Here is a 14,740-nt window from a genome sequence, read left to right on the forward strand (position 1 = left end):
GCAGCGACTCTCCCTCCGGCGGCTGCAGCAGCAGAGCCAGGCACACTGCAATCCCATTAGTGAGTGGCGGCCACTGTGAGTGAGGACGGGCGCTTTGATGTGAGCGGCTGGGCTGAGATTGAGGAGTTTGGGGGGGCTAGGGGTAAAGGGGAGAGGGGGGGAGAAATTTACCGAATTGCAAACATGCAACGCGTGAAAATTTGGGAAGAGAAGTGGAATATCAGAGCTACCAAAAAACCAAAAAAAGGTATGTCGAATACTACTGAAGCTGTAGATATAGGCGAAAAATCCAAGCTGAGGAGGGACGGGGAGGAGAGAGGGGGGCGCAATTACTTTAGCGGTGCAGTGAAAATGATGAGCAGCAAATGTTGCCTTTTTTCCCTCCTCCTTCTCGTCCCTCCACCCCCCACCCTCCACCCAAAATGCAAGTCTTAGAGGATTTCTCTGTCTCAATGAAGTAATAATAAAGGCGGCTGACCACAGTCTGGGCTAGCGCCAACTGTGCGGGGGGGCCGGGGGGGGTGGGAAGGCGGGAGGGAAGGGGAGGAATATCCCTGCTCCCAGAGTCCTGAGGAGAAGAGGAAGAGTGGAGGATTGTTGCAGCACAAGTTCTCGCTCTTGGTAACTTGCTTTTGCTCTCCTAGAGGCACCCCGCAGCCCCCCTCCGTCTCTTTTCTTTCTCTCTATGAAGGGACGGTTTTCACAAGCGAGGAAATGCGCCGCTTTTGTGCAAAGGCAGAGTTTGTTCCTTATTCTAGGGAGCTGACTCTCCTCCCCTCCTAGTGTGCAGCAATGTTATTGCGAGTCAAACTTGTAAGGTGTGTGCTGTCTGTGCACGCACTGATCCCTATTGCTGCTTCAACATATCAATTATAGGGCCGAGCGCTGCGCGGAGCCCCCGGCAGAGCCGCCCCCGGGGCGCGGCACGCACCGCACCGGCGGAGGGGCCCGGGGCCGCGACTCCCCGCCGCCTTTGTGCCTCGCTCGGGCGGGCTCGCCCTCATCCGCCTCCGCCGAGCGCTCATCCCCGGGCGCGGCGCTGCGCGGCTCCAGCAGCCCCCGGGACCGCGCCCCTGCCCGGCGGGGCCGCCGCCACCGAGCGCGCCCGGGCGCGGTGCTGCGCGGCAAGGACGCGCGGAAAGTTGGGCGCTAGCGCGGGGCGGCGCGGACCTTCCGCGGCTTTGCCCGGGCGCCTCGCTTCGGCCTTGGGGCGGGCAGCCTCGGCCGAGGGGACGCGGAGACCCGAGCCTTCCTCGCCATGGTGCTCGGGAGGTAAACCGCGGGCTGCTCCCTCCTCCCGCAGCTGCAGCGGGAGACGAGGGGCGAGGATCCCGTCCCGCAGGGAGCCCAGCAGCTGTGCCCAGTCAGAGGCAGCAGGGAAGGGCAGGAAAACTCCCTCCTGCGGGAGGGTCCCACCAGATCGCCTCTCTTCTGGGGGCGCCTCTGAAACCACGGACCTGGAGCCCCAAGCTGCTGATTGCTGGAGCTGAAAAGCGCGGTGCTTGTGGAGAGCTGGACTCTTGGCCAGCCCAGTGAGTGGACAGCTAGAGCAGAAAGTAACACGCTGCGTTACTGCACCTTACACAAACAGCAGCCGTGCTGCTAACTCGTTTCTGAGGAAACCGAGGCTCATACCAAGAGGAGCTGCATGGGACAGAACGCAGGTAGTAGCACTCCAGAATGTGTGTAGTGTTGGAAAGGCTATGGCAGCATCCCAAAAATGAGCAGAGATCCCAGGCTGTCCCCTTGCTCCAAAGGCATTGCAACCTTCCGTGAATCAAAGCAGTCACCTGGGCCAGTCTCCCCTTTTTCCATGCAACTGTGTGCCCTTTAGAGTCAAAGCCTGGCTCCTAATCTAAAAATATCCCCTCATCTTGACTTTTCTTCCCATTGCTGTTTCAAAGCAAATTAAGACACACCAACTTTATGTTAAAACAGAGACTGCATTCAAATCCTTTCTATTAAATAGCATCTGTGTTTGCATTCTGTTTTAATACAAAATGCTTTGGATTGCAGCTAATACCAGGAGATATGAAACTGGTTAGTCCCCACATGTTGCACATAAAAAGAATTCATAATGAGCATCTGTGGGATGTGGAATGGATCCCATGAGTTAGCTGAAGACCTCATAACGTAAGAGCTGAGAAGCCTAAGTGAATTATGACTCTCTTTCCTCGCAAGTAGGATTAATTTTCTATCCCACTTATATTCATTATCTATCCTGTTTATACTATAGGGACATCAATTGTTTGAGTGTTAAATATGAAGACTTTACAGAAACGTGTAGGTTAGATAGCTGGAAGAGAAGAGGGGGGTTGTTATTGCTAGGAAAACTGTTATTCAAACTCCATGTTTAAAGACCAATATTAGATAAAGCTGCTCACTTTTTTAAAGGACTGCAAATTCTGTGCCATTCTCCTACAACATATTTAAAATGTAAGGTTTACAAAGTACTCTCCATCTGCCTGTGGCCCTCCCAGTGATGTCAATAGGAATTTTGCATGCAGATGAAGGCCCCTATATGGCCTTTAGAGAGCAGGTCAATAAATGGCTGGAGGAATAATTAAAGACTTCTGAGCTGCTCCTTTCCTTTTTCTTACATTATAGTACAAGACTGGCATGAATATAGGCTGGGCTACCACTCTAATTGGCTATGGAATAACACTGAAAGGAATTTAAATGTGGGCAGTAGCCATTTTCCAAATGATCACTCCATTACAGTAGTTTTGTCTGTCAATGTATGGCCAGGCAGTAGAGTGGATGTAATCATGCCGAAGTGCCCATCCATTGATTGTCACTCTTTGCTCTACATTGGCAACTCTGAGCAGATTTTCACATCTCAAAGAGACAGCCTGGATGGAGAGCCTGCCTTTAGCCAAGCTTGCTTCTTCTTAGTCTTGAAAGTCACTGCTTTTCATCCATGTAGGCACAGCCTACATGGATCTCTCGATCTCTCGATATTTATTAACATCTTTTATGCGTATTGATTAATATCTAAAGTGTTAATGTAACTAAAAGTTCGGTCTTGATAACTTTGCTTGCACAAGTAGACCCACTAAGTCACTGGAAGTACTGACAAATAGTTTTGTATGTTAGAAGACAAGCAGGATTCAAAGGTAGGTTTGTGAATGTCTAGAATACAGAATCATTTTCTTTGCCGGAGCTCTTAAAAGACGCCAAATAAAAAACATTTTCTCATATTTGAAGAAAGCTCCATTTTGATTGTTTGTATCTTTTGTTCCCCCCCAAATTAATCACAATGGTGAAATCCAGTAGGAATTTCTGAGACTTACTTTATACACCAATGAAAATATCCATCATCAAGCATATGCTCTGTGCCATATTAAATAGTGTGGACCCAATTTGCCACATATTTCATCAGTGCTACAACATACCATGATGGATTTAACTTAATTTGCTGCAGCATGCTAGCGTAAATGAGATGAGAATAAACCCCAATATTTTTAATTTACTTTATTTCTCATTTTGGTCAAATTATTGACAGCTTCTGGTGTCCAAGTGACATAGTTTTTGTCTCAATACCATATACTATTGCAAGATATGCTGCAAGTTGCTTTAGTATTGATTAAGCAAAGAAATATTTTAATAGAGTACTGCTGTTTTCTATGTGCAGTAGACCTTCCTCTCAGGCAAAAACATAGCAAAAATAAAAATTAAAACCACATGACAATATGCAATACAATAACATTTAATATTTATGCTTTTCATATACCTCTCTATCACAATTATATATTATATCTTTATTCGCATTGTCGGTATACTACTGTTCCTTTCACAGGTGAAAAAATATCTCTTCTCTGGAAATTCATTTCCATTTACTTAAAGTTAAATGGTTTGACTTTGAATTTTCATTATCTGCTGTTGGAAGGAGCCTGTGACAGGTATGAGAGAGAATGCTACAAAGCTTTATTGTATCATCTAATTTTTGCTTCACTTTAGTCAGATATCATTTAGGTAGAGAGTAAAATAGTATACATAGAACAGGATAAGATAGAACAAAACAGAACAGAAATAAAATGAAAATAGGATATATAATGAATTACAGTAGAAAAATGCCTTTATCTTGAAGTGATTTTTTTTTTTTTTAGTTATACTGATTCCTCACTAGTGAGAAAATTGAACTAATTTTATATAAAAGGAATATGTCATAACAGGATATGGCATTTATCTTCCTGAGATAGGGGTGACCTCATCATTCACAAGTGGTGTAGCTATGAATGAGTAATCAGCCTCCCCACCCATTAAGTGTAGATAAAGTCCACATCTTCTGTCTAAGTATTAAATATTCGATTTATTATTTTACAACTCACCATCTCTACAAGTGTTCACTGACTGAGGCTTCGGTTGCTGCTGCCAGTATGCGTTGTCAGTGGGAAGCAGAAGAAGCTCCTCAAAAGGTGCCCTGTATAATAGAGAATGAAAGATGAGAAGGAAAATGAAAATAACAGATGAGAAGAAAACAAGAGAGAAGGGACCTGCAGGAAAAAAATTATGGGCAGAACAGGGATAAGGAGATTCTTTAACTGACCTATACTTTTGTTGTCTGTAATATTCCAAGAGCTTTATAACATACAAGCAGTGAAAATATTTTTCATATTAATTCCTCACATATATCAGCTACCTCATATCTCAAGTTATATTGCTCAAGCTATTCCCAGAAGAATTTATATATGTATAATGTGAGAGAAATATATAGTTAGGAAAAAATTTCTTTTTACTATTTATCAGCAGTGCACATTAGGGAAGAGCCACACTTAAAAAAATACAGTTTATTTCTAGAACTATATAAGATAACATAATTTTCTCTTTCAAATGATGTCACGTGCTGCATTTTGTTTACATTCCTTTGTAAAAGCAACGAGTGCAGTTTAAAGAAAATATTCTAAATTTAATTTTAAATCCAAAAGAACTGTCTGTTCATCTGTTTTGAAGAAAAAGCTCTAAATAGAACATGAAGTCAGGAAAAAGACCGTTACAACTTATATGAAAGTACTCAAATATTTTCCATCTTCACCATTCCTCGACATGTACTGGTGGTTGGAAGAATGGATAAGGGAAATGTCTTTTCTGAAAGGTTTTGCTAGGACTGAAGGGCAAGTTTAAGGTACCCCCCCTCCCCGTATTTAAAAAAAAAAAAAAAAAGGCAGGCAGAGAGTAAGATAGAAGGAAAGTGCCTGGGGAACATAGCATCACTATAGAAATCATAAAAGATGTATAAGGACATCAGTGGAAGAACTAGAGCAACTATTAGAGGAATGCCCTGCAGGGCTGTCCCGGTGCTCAGCGATTAGCGCCCCGCGCTGCCGGCGGGCGGATGCGGGGAAGGTCCGGGGCTGATCCGGGATCTCATTCACTGGCACGGGCAGCCGGGAGCCCTGTGAGCACGGCCGGGCACGGGAGGATGCGGGGAAGGTTTGGGGCAGATCCGGGATCTCATTCATTGGCACTGGCAGCCGGGAGCCCTGTGAGCAAGGCTGGCCGCAAGGGGAAAGGCTGGCACAGTGCTCACACACCCAAAGGGTGAACCTGGGCTGTGCACAGACCTCCAATGCTGCCTCAGGAAGGAGTATCATGTCTTCCCTACCATCAGGTTGTTTTGGTTTTTATTTTACTCTCTGTGGGAATGCAAAGGAGCACCTCTGGCTCACCTTATAATGACAAAGGACAGGCCACCTTCCAAGGCTGGAGCATCAGTCTTAAAGTCAGTTTCTCATGTGTTGCATACTTAGCTCCGGCCCTAAATTTTAGTGAGTGAGTTATCCCATAGCACCAGAGGTTTTCTGCAGTGTTGATCACCCACAAATTTTCTAGCATCTCAAGCAGATTGAGAAGCAGCCAGCTCGTTTTTTCAGACTCTACCTGCTTCTGCAGATCTGTGATGTGTCTCCAAGCAGTTTTAGCACCTATGTTTTCATTTTCCACCTCTTCAAGATCAGTCTTATGCCTCCAAAGTAGTCTGCTACTTCACTGACATCAAATTAGGACTATGGAGACCACAACTAAATTTTGCTGTTTTCACATCCTCAAAATCCCCATTCATGCCACACAACCTTATAAAAAGCTGTATTGGAAAAAGAAATCAAGCAGGTGTTTTTTATCTCCAGGGCTTCTAAGAAATGCTATCATATTATCTTGTGTTCTCACCACATTCAGATTTTTGGTGCTGCTCATCCATAAGTGAAATTTAAAAAACCACAGAGCTAGTCAACACACTTTTTTTCTTTTATATATGTGTTTACATTTATTTGTAGCCTCTGCCAGCGCTCCTAAACAAAATAATTTGCAGAAACACCCATTAGTGTGTCCTGGAAAGTCAGGATCAAAAAGACAGCTGAAGGTTTTTGGCTGCACTTAGAGGAGGATTCTTACTTCTTCCCTTACTAAGTGCTCATTCTCTTCTTATTCAGAAGGAATGGAACCAATCATGCTCTCTTTCTCCTGATTATTTTCTGATTAACAAATCCAAGTTAATGATACGTACAGCAAGAAAAGCATTGATCTTTCACTCAGAGCTCTTTCAGACAAGCCCAGCACAGTCCAGCGTAGCCTTTCCTCCTTGGCGGTGGCTGTTGGTGCTCCGCTGAGTCACGCAGCAATGCACATTGAATGAAAATATTCCCGTGCCTGTGTCTTATCTCCTACTGTCCAAATTGCATCCAGTGCAGTTTAAAGCTGTGCTAGGTCCTCAAAGACATGCTTCTCCATAGCTGGTGTGGTGGGGCTTTTTCTGTTTTATTAGAGCATTATTTTTCCACTCATTGAAGGCAGTGCGTTGTGTTCCTGTGTAGCAGTCCCAGGTGGGCAGCCGCGTACATCTGTGGCTCTGCTAACAGTTTCTGAAACTTCAAGCATACATAAGAATCAGAAATAAATACTTTGATCCTTAGTCTTAGTGTTTCTCTAAAAATAATTAAAACTTATAAGGATGTATATATGTGGCAGAAACTTGAATGTAGGCTAGCCTGTTTGAAAATGCATCATTGTGCAGGCATAGGAATCTCTAACAGAGTCCCGTTCTTATTTAGAACTATTTATTATTCTGCAGTTTCAGTTCATCCTATGAAGATGATTTTTTCATTCCTTTTTACTTTAATTCAGGCATCAAGCATACTCACAGGTGGTCTTCAAAATTTAAGCATATATCTGATTTTACTCTTTCAATTTCAAATTTCTCTTGGGTAAAAACCAACAAAAACCTTCCTAGTATTTTTATATGGTCTATCACAAACCTTAAAGAGGAAGCTTTATTCCTTTCAAAGATAGACCTCCATCCACATTACTTGCATTTCTATTGTTGCTATCCATACTATAAAAACTATTGTAAATAACAACCAATGTTACATGCAGCATCTGAGAAGGGTCCTTACATTTCACACTTCAAAACTCTTTTATTGGGGACTTAATTTTGACAAAACTGGAAAACATTGGTTAGAAGACATCTTAGTCCACTGCTGGAACTTTATTTTAATTATCTTTTTCAAAGGTAGGGTAGCCCGCCAACTGGCCATAAATTGTGCCAAATTTGGTATATGATCAGTTAGTTTATTTTTTTCTTCTTTGGCTGTAAGTATTCTCACCACCTCAAAGTGTATTTTCATTATCAGAAAGTAGTCTAGACTGTAGTTTGTGTCTAAATAAAGTTGAATAGTCCATTTGTTTAAAATTACTCAGGAAGGGTACCTAACATTCTTGACATAGAAAACATCATTGTGACTTTTGAGACTCAAACAAGATTAGGTATTGGCAACATATTGGATGGAGAACTTCTGGACACTCTGAAGGAAACAGATAATGTAATTTTCTCATTGTCAATACATGTTTTAGGTATTACAGAATTAAGCCACTATTTTCTTCATTACACAACTGAGGCAACATATATTTGTCTATAAAATATCTATAATTTGGGTATATATATATGTGAATTGGAAAAAAATTAAAGTTTCTCTTAGTTCAAAATTCATTAAAGAGTCTTTATTGTACCTTTTTTGTCTTTGAACCAATATGGGGAAAAATTCATTTTACTAGTACCTCAACAGGACAGGTTAGTAAAAATCATTACTTGTTGATGGTATGGCCTATTTCTTCTGCATACTATGACAGAAGGAAAAGCAACAGGAACTCCTCCAGCAAACTATCGTTTTTTTTGAAATGTGTTCTTCATTTTAGGAAAAAACCTCCTACAGATTTTCAAGAGTATTTAATTTAATACAGGATTGGCCTTTTTTGTACAGAACAAGAAGAAATATTGGAGTGTCCGTACGAATAGGTATTATAACAACAACAACAACATCTGCGCGATGTCAGAGTTTATTTATAATTGCAAGATGTTATAATCACTATTTATTTCTTCCCTTAACTGACCTGAATCAATATTTTTTCCTAAAGTAATTAAACCATATGGAGATAAAAGCTGTCATACAGGTAGAAGTAAAATTTGAAAATATTGATAATATAGCAGTAATTCTAAGATTCAAATGCAATCACTAATTTAATAAAAAGTTACAATTTGTTTTGAATAATGTTACTAACAGTCCGTGCTATTTTTTGTGCTGTCAATTCAGTAACAATTTGTCTATATGCCAACTAAGCACAGTGGCTAGTTTTATCTAGAATATATTCTAATCTGTTACTCGTTCCTAGGCAGAACTTTTGATTCTAATCAGTTTTAGTCAACTGTTTTCAGTTTATAATTAAATACAGAGGGTGAAAATGTGCATAATAAAGAATATATTATATGCAAAAAAGTCTTGAAATAATAAAATTACTAAAGCTGATATATCAAACACCTGAAGAGGAAGAAAAAAAAGGTTAAGATGTTTCTTGAACTCATTGTACACCTTACACTTTTTATGGTATGCATTAATAATACTTCAAAGTTTGCATATCCAAAGAGGAGAAGAAGAATGTTTCCATTTAAATAGCAACAGTATTCTTACTTTTCAGAATATTCTTATGAAACATTGCTACTTCCACTAACACTGCTCTTTTACCTTTGCTTTTTAGGTGAAGAAGAGTCTGTGACTGGGAATAATGCAAAATAATTTTACTTTTGAGAGACTCTAAACTCTTCAAACCATTGTTATAACAGATGATGCTTGACATTGCCAATCATTCTATCTTCCTTTTACTTGTAAGTCCTGATATCAGTAGGAGACTGTGTACATGCATTCATATGGTGCTGTTTGGTTTGTGGATCACACATGTCTGGAGTTAATTTATTTAATGTATCGACTTTAAAATATCTGCTGTCTTCACTGTTAGTTGGAAAGATCTTTAAAACCTGGAAGAATATCCCTTAATATGGCTTTCAATGAAAACCAGCATTTGGGGGAAAAGAGAAAATAAAAATAAAGCATACTCTATACATGCTATGTACATGGCAACTTGAATATACCTTTAAAGTACCAAACAATATTTCTTCAAGTAGGAACTTTATTTTGATATTGTTGATTATATCATACATACATTATTCCATAATTTAAAAAATAACATCATTTTGCAAGCATACAACTAATGATTTGTTATTAGGTCCAGTTATGATGCTGCAAGGAGATAAATTAATACTGACCTTTCAAAAGGATTCCAGGGTTGAATCCTCAGTGCCATATATAGGCACTAGAATTTGACTCTCTGTTATCTTGGGACGTTGGGCCACTGGTTTTCATGCACAAGTATTCAGAAGTCCAGTCAATGCAGAATGGAGACCAATATCTGAGATGCAGTCCTTGTTTGGAGAGTCAAACTGGACATTTCCTGAGGCTCCATGCTGTGAGAGGAGAGCAGGGCAGGCACAGGTGGGTCAATGCCTTTTCCCACCACCAAGTACTGAGGTTAATGTGCATTTGAATCTCTGTTTCTTAGTTCAGAATGACTGTGGATGTTCTCTCGTGGAGAAATTGCCCAACCTAAAGATGACTGTAGTTACACAGTCACTCAAGTGAATTAATGTAGGGAAACAAGGAGGACTCACTCCATCACTAATGGACACAAGCCTCATGCAGCCATGGCTGACTGATGGCTGGCTGCTCTGGTGTCCCAGCCTGGGTACCAGCTACAGTGTCTGCTCTGGATAGCAGCAGTGGGTGCCTTCCTAACAGCTAATTATTTCTGCAGAGTGACAGTGTGATGCTGATTAAAAATATATATTAATATATATGGTATATTATACCTATAAATATATCTTGTCTGATTTATTTGGTCTGAGCTCATCTATAAATTGTCTAGCTTCTGAAGGAAAATGGCAAAATTGTCTTGCGTTTAGAGGGATAGATTTCAAGTTAAATCAGAGGTTAGAACAAAAAAATCCAAATAAATAACAAACTCACAAGAGCTCAAACAAAGCAAATTTTAATACATGAGTATCAGAAGACATGAATATCTTGAGCAGAGAACAAACCTAAGATATGAGTGGATGGGGAAAAAAAGGTTGGGTGATACTTTCCCTCAGAAAAAACAAGAATATGATGAGCATTCTAGTACAGCATAGTGGTTAGATTCTCAATAAGCCTGATTCAGTCATGAATTTGAGTAATGGAGATGCAGTCTGTTTCAAGCAAGGAAGCAAAAGCAAACATACTCCCTGTCTGTCAATTATCCCCATTTTCATTTTAATTTCAAGGAAGAAATTAAAGAAATCGTACCTTTTCGTAGAAATTAAACTGAACAAAAAAAAACCAACCAACCAGCCATCAAAAAAAAAAAAATTCAAAAAACAAAAAACCAAACAAAAATGCAAAATGAAACAAAAGCAAAACAAAAAAAAAAGAACTCCACACAAAACTAAACATCATCAAAAAAAAACCTAAAACAAAACAGCATTCTCAAAATACATACTTATATGGCATTGAACCTTTCATATGGCTTTCATGAAATTTAAGGAGGAATGCTAATCCATTTGGTTTTAATATGTCATTCTGGGTTTTTCATTTTTCCCTACAGCCTCCCAAAAAATGTTTATAGGGGGGTACTAGAAAAAACTCTGGAAGATGCTTCGTTCTTCCCTATGAGGTAATATTCAGTACTGCTTATCAGTAAGTCAACTACCATCACAAGAAACAAGTTTTCACTGAAGTATATTGATGTTTGCTTTTGTCTGCATAAGGTGTTTGAACATTCAGTCTTGAAAGTATGATAGTGGGATGAGTGGCCTGATGCTGTTAAAAGTGACTAATTAAGTGAATCAAGAGTCATTTTTAATAGTGTTTCATTGGAATCAATGGGCCAGTATTATCGTGAGTCTCATTGGAGTTGTGGAGATTAATTGTTTTATGTGAAGTCACTGAAGTCAAAGGTAACAGGCTACAGAAAGTTAACCCCACACAGCACAATTACATTCCATGTAGCCTCATCTTGTGGCAAATAAACCAGTTTATTAAGTACAAGACTGGTGTATCACTTTCACACAATATATTAAAAAAATGCACCAGGGTAGTGTTGCAGAGGATGGTGAGGTAACCAGTGCATCTAGGCTTTTAGGATAATTGCACAATGCCACTTTAACAGCACACATCACAAACTACTACAGCATGCTTTCAAGAGAAAAATGTTAGGCAAGATATCCCATATCCTATACTCTTTGCACAGTGCCTCAACCTCTTGCTTTTGCTAGATAGTAATGAGAATCAGGCTAAAGGACTCTGATGTCTCATCCAGAGAGTGGCAATTGTAAAAAAGGCACATTCACTGCCCCTCTTTCTGAAAACTAAAGAAATGAGAGCAGAACTACCTTCACTTTAGTGAAGATATAGAGGGTTTGCAACATTTGATTAATGGAGAATAAATTTAGCTACTTATCAGGAAAAGCAATCTTCAAATTTTTTTTAAGCTTAAACATAATCACAATTAACTTCCAAAACATTCAGAGGAGCTTATGTAAAACCAGCAGATGCGCAACTAGATCCTGTTATGTTTTGTATGAGTCCAAAATGAGAGGCATCCTTTGCTTTACCTTCCATGGATTCTGTCACTCCACAAACACCGCTGTATAATCATATTACAGTAGAAAACTGTGTCAATGGAAATATATACAAAAGCATGAACCAGATATGTGAAGGTAAATATAGAGTTCAAAGTGATTACATATAATTGATGTGCAGTTTTAGGTTTTGGGGTTTTTTTCCTCCACAAATCTAAAATATTCTCTATGCTCTAGATCTATTTCCTATCAATTTACTGTTTTTAGTGCAAGTACAGCAATTCCAAGTTTCACTGGATGCTTAAGTCTTTATATTCATTAATGTCTTTGCAGCTCAGAATAATTCTGTAATTGTGGAATCCCGGGAGTGAAAGTATTGCTTAATGTCTCTCTGACACTGGGACAAAGGACATAAGCCATCTTTGATGTGTATAGGGTAACAAAAGTTCAACAAAGTATTGTGCAATATAGGACTTAAAAAGTCTCAGTCAGACTGTAGATTAAGTCTCCAATCTATCCTCCCAAACTCCAGGTGGGCAGTGATGAGAATGAAGCAGGAAAAACACAAAATATTCTTTCTCTTTCAATTTTTATAGGTGATTTTGTTCATTCTGCCTTAGCTACTGGAAGCAAATCAGAGATCTCAGTACTGAAGACATTTCTCTAACTTGAAAGTCACACCAGCACAGAGCATGCTTTTCAGGTCCACTTGGAAGTGTTGGCTCCTGACCAGCTACACTGGTACAATACTCTGCTACACTGCTCACACTGACGCCAGCTCCCTTTTACTGCCAGCTTTCCACAAAGGTTGTGAAGAATTTTTTTCTGTTCGTGCTTGGCCTTGTGGTGTCGATTCATAGAAACAGGTAGTTGCAAGAAAATATCCTGCTTTTTACCTTTTTATCTTAAACATTCCCTTCGATTATTTTCATAATAAAATTGATCATTTAAAACCTTTTCTGTCGTAAAATAGAAAAAACCCCCACCCTAACCTATATTGTATATCTGGAGATATTCTTTAAAACCTCTTTTCATGGAGTTACTGAAGTATGTGGTAATCAAAAATTATTTTGGAAAAGCATCACAGTCAGTCTTGGGCAGGCCACTGAAAACTGGCTTACTGGTTCTGGCCAAGGCAAGTCCTGTGTGTTAGCAGCTGTGCTCACTTCTTCCTTGGAGAACATAAAGAGAGGACAAGTCACAGTCCCAATACTTTCTGAAGGATTAATGTTACTGAAAAAAATAATGAAAAATATGTTTTGACAGTTTAGTACCTTTTGAAAAAATAATTGAAGTTAGAAAGTTAGATGCCAGGATTAGTCAAATCAATGTGACATGAAATGGCAGAGACTATAAACCCTAAAAAGAAAAATCTTTTATGGTAACTTTATCACAGTGTTCATCGTAGAAGGGCATATATATAATTATGTATGCATGGTAGAACCCCTGTAAAGTAATAACTTTTAATGAATAGCCCTGTTAAAATAATACATTTCTGGGCACCAAACCAAATATGTACAGGAATACAGTGCAAACCTTCTGAATGATAAAGCAGGAAACTAAAAAAAAAAGAAAATAAAGAAAACTAACAAAAAAGAACATTTAGTAGGAAATTGGACTGATATGCCTGCTTATATTAAAAGCTGTACATGTTTTCATGAAATCAAAATAAATTTGATAAAAGAGACTTTTGAAATTACTATATGCTGTACAAATATTGTTTAATAAAAATAAAAGATTTTTGCCTCAGAAGGTTGATTCTAATTTCATCTCTTTTGCTGATTTCAAAAGAATTATACCAGGAATGCATCTGTTCCTTTTAGAGTATTTGTTTCATGGTAGTTGTATGCTTTGTTTTATTAGGACAGCACTGCACGCTGTTTGATAGGAAACCAGTCTCTGATCAGCAAACCTTATTCTATTTAAAAGCTTTACCTCATGGAGTGCTTAGATCCATGTTCTTAAATAGTTTTACATACCCAACTCTTTTCTAAAATAAAAAAGTGATACTACCTAAGTTTTATATCTTCAGTGCTACTTGATTTTCTGAACCTCAGTGAGTGCCAAGGTCATCAAGTCTCAGTAGGCAGCCTGCATGTGGATGCTTCAGACATATGCTGTCATTCTCACATGACATTCAGCCTTTTCCCCTCGATTTGGGAGCCAAAGCTGCTGATTGTATATAGCCTGAGAATGATGGGAACAGGGCACATGGATGTTTGTTTAGTTTTGGATAAGAAATTGCCTCATGGGGAGGATCTGGACTTGGAAGGACCATGTCAAACATTGCTTTACTTCCCTGAGCAGCAGGCTACCAACATACGAGATCCTCAGGAATGTGATTAGCTTATTAAGACTTTCATTAGGATTGTATCTTCCAGATCCCCAGTTCTGAGATCAGATCAATTTGTTGCTGAAATTCATTCTCATTTCAAAAGGGAAGGAGACAATGCCTCTAGGAGAGAAGGAAGTGACCCACCTAGTGAGCAACCTTCTTCTAAATGACAAAAAATCTTAAAACAGAAAATTTCTCAAAAACACTGGAAAATTAAAATTGTAGAATGAATAGCAAGGTGTAAGAAAGAAAGAGTAGTGTCAAATACTACAGAATATGAAAACATCATAGTGAATTAATTTTCTAAATTGTATTTTGGAGTTTAAGTATTTCTTGACTTGATAAGACTGTAATACTGGTTTCAGTGTCATTTTTGTGCTTCATGAATTTATTTCACTTTTCACACACTCTTATTTCAAAAAACATGTATTACTGAGAGATTGTTGAAAAGATTCCTGGAAAATTCTAAC

The 14,740-nt window shown here is 39.2% G+C and overlaps 1 long non-coding RNA gene across 1 annotated transcript; it reads left to right on the forward strand.

Moving 5' to 3' along the window:
• The first annotated feature begins 1 nt into the window (after position 1).
• On the forward strand, positions 2 to 13,687 carry LOC135448136 (uncharacterized). Its single transcript, XR_010440398.1, has 3 exons — positions 2 to 75; positions 9,025 to 9,151; positions 12,532 to 13,687. It is a non-coding gene; the product is annotated as an uncharacterized LOC135448136 (long non-coding RNA).
• Positions 13,688 to 14,740: the final 1,053 nt, after the last annotated feature.

This window comes from Zonotrichia leucophrys, chromosome 5 (assembly GCF_028769735.1).
Source record: "Zonotrichia leucophrys gambelii isolate GWCS_2022_RI chromosome 5, RI_Zleu_2.0, whole genome shotgun sequence".
Classification (NCBI taxonomy): domain Eukaryota; kingdom Metazoa; phylum Chordata; class Aves; order Passeriformes; family Passerellidae; genus Zonotrichia; species Zonotrichia leucophrys.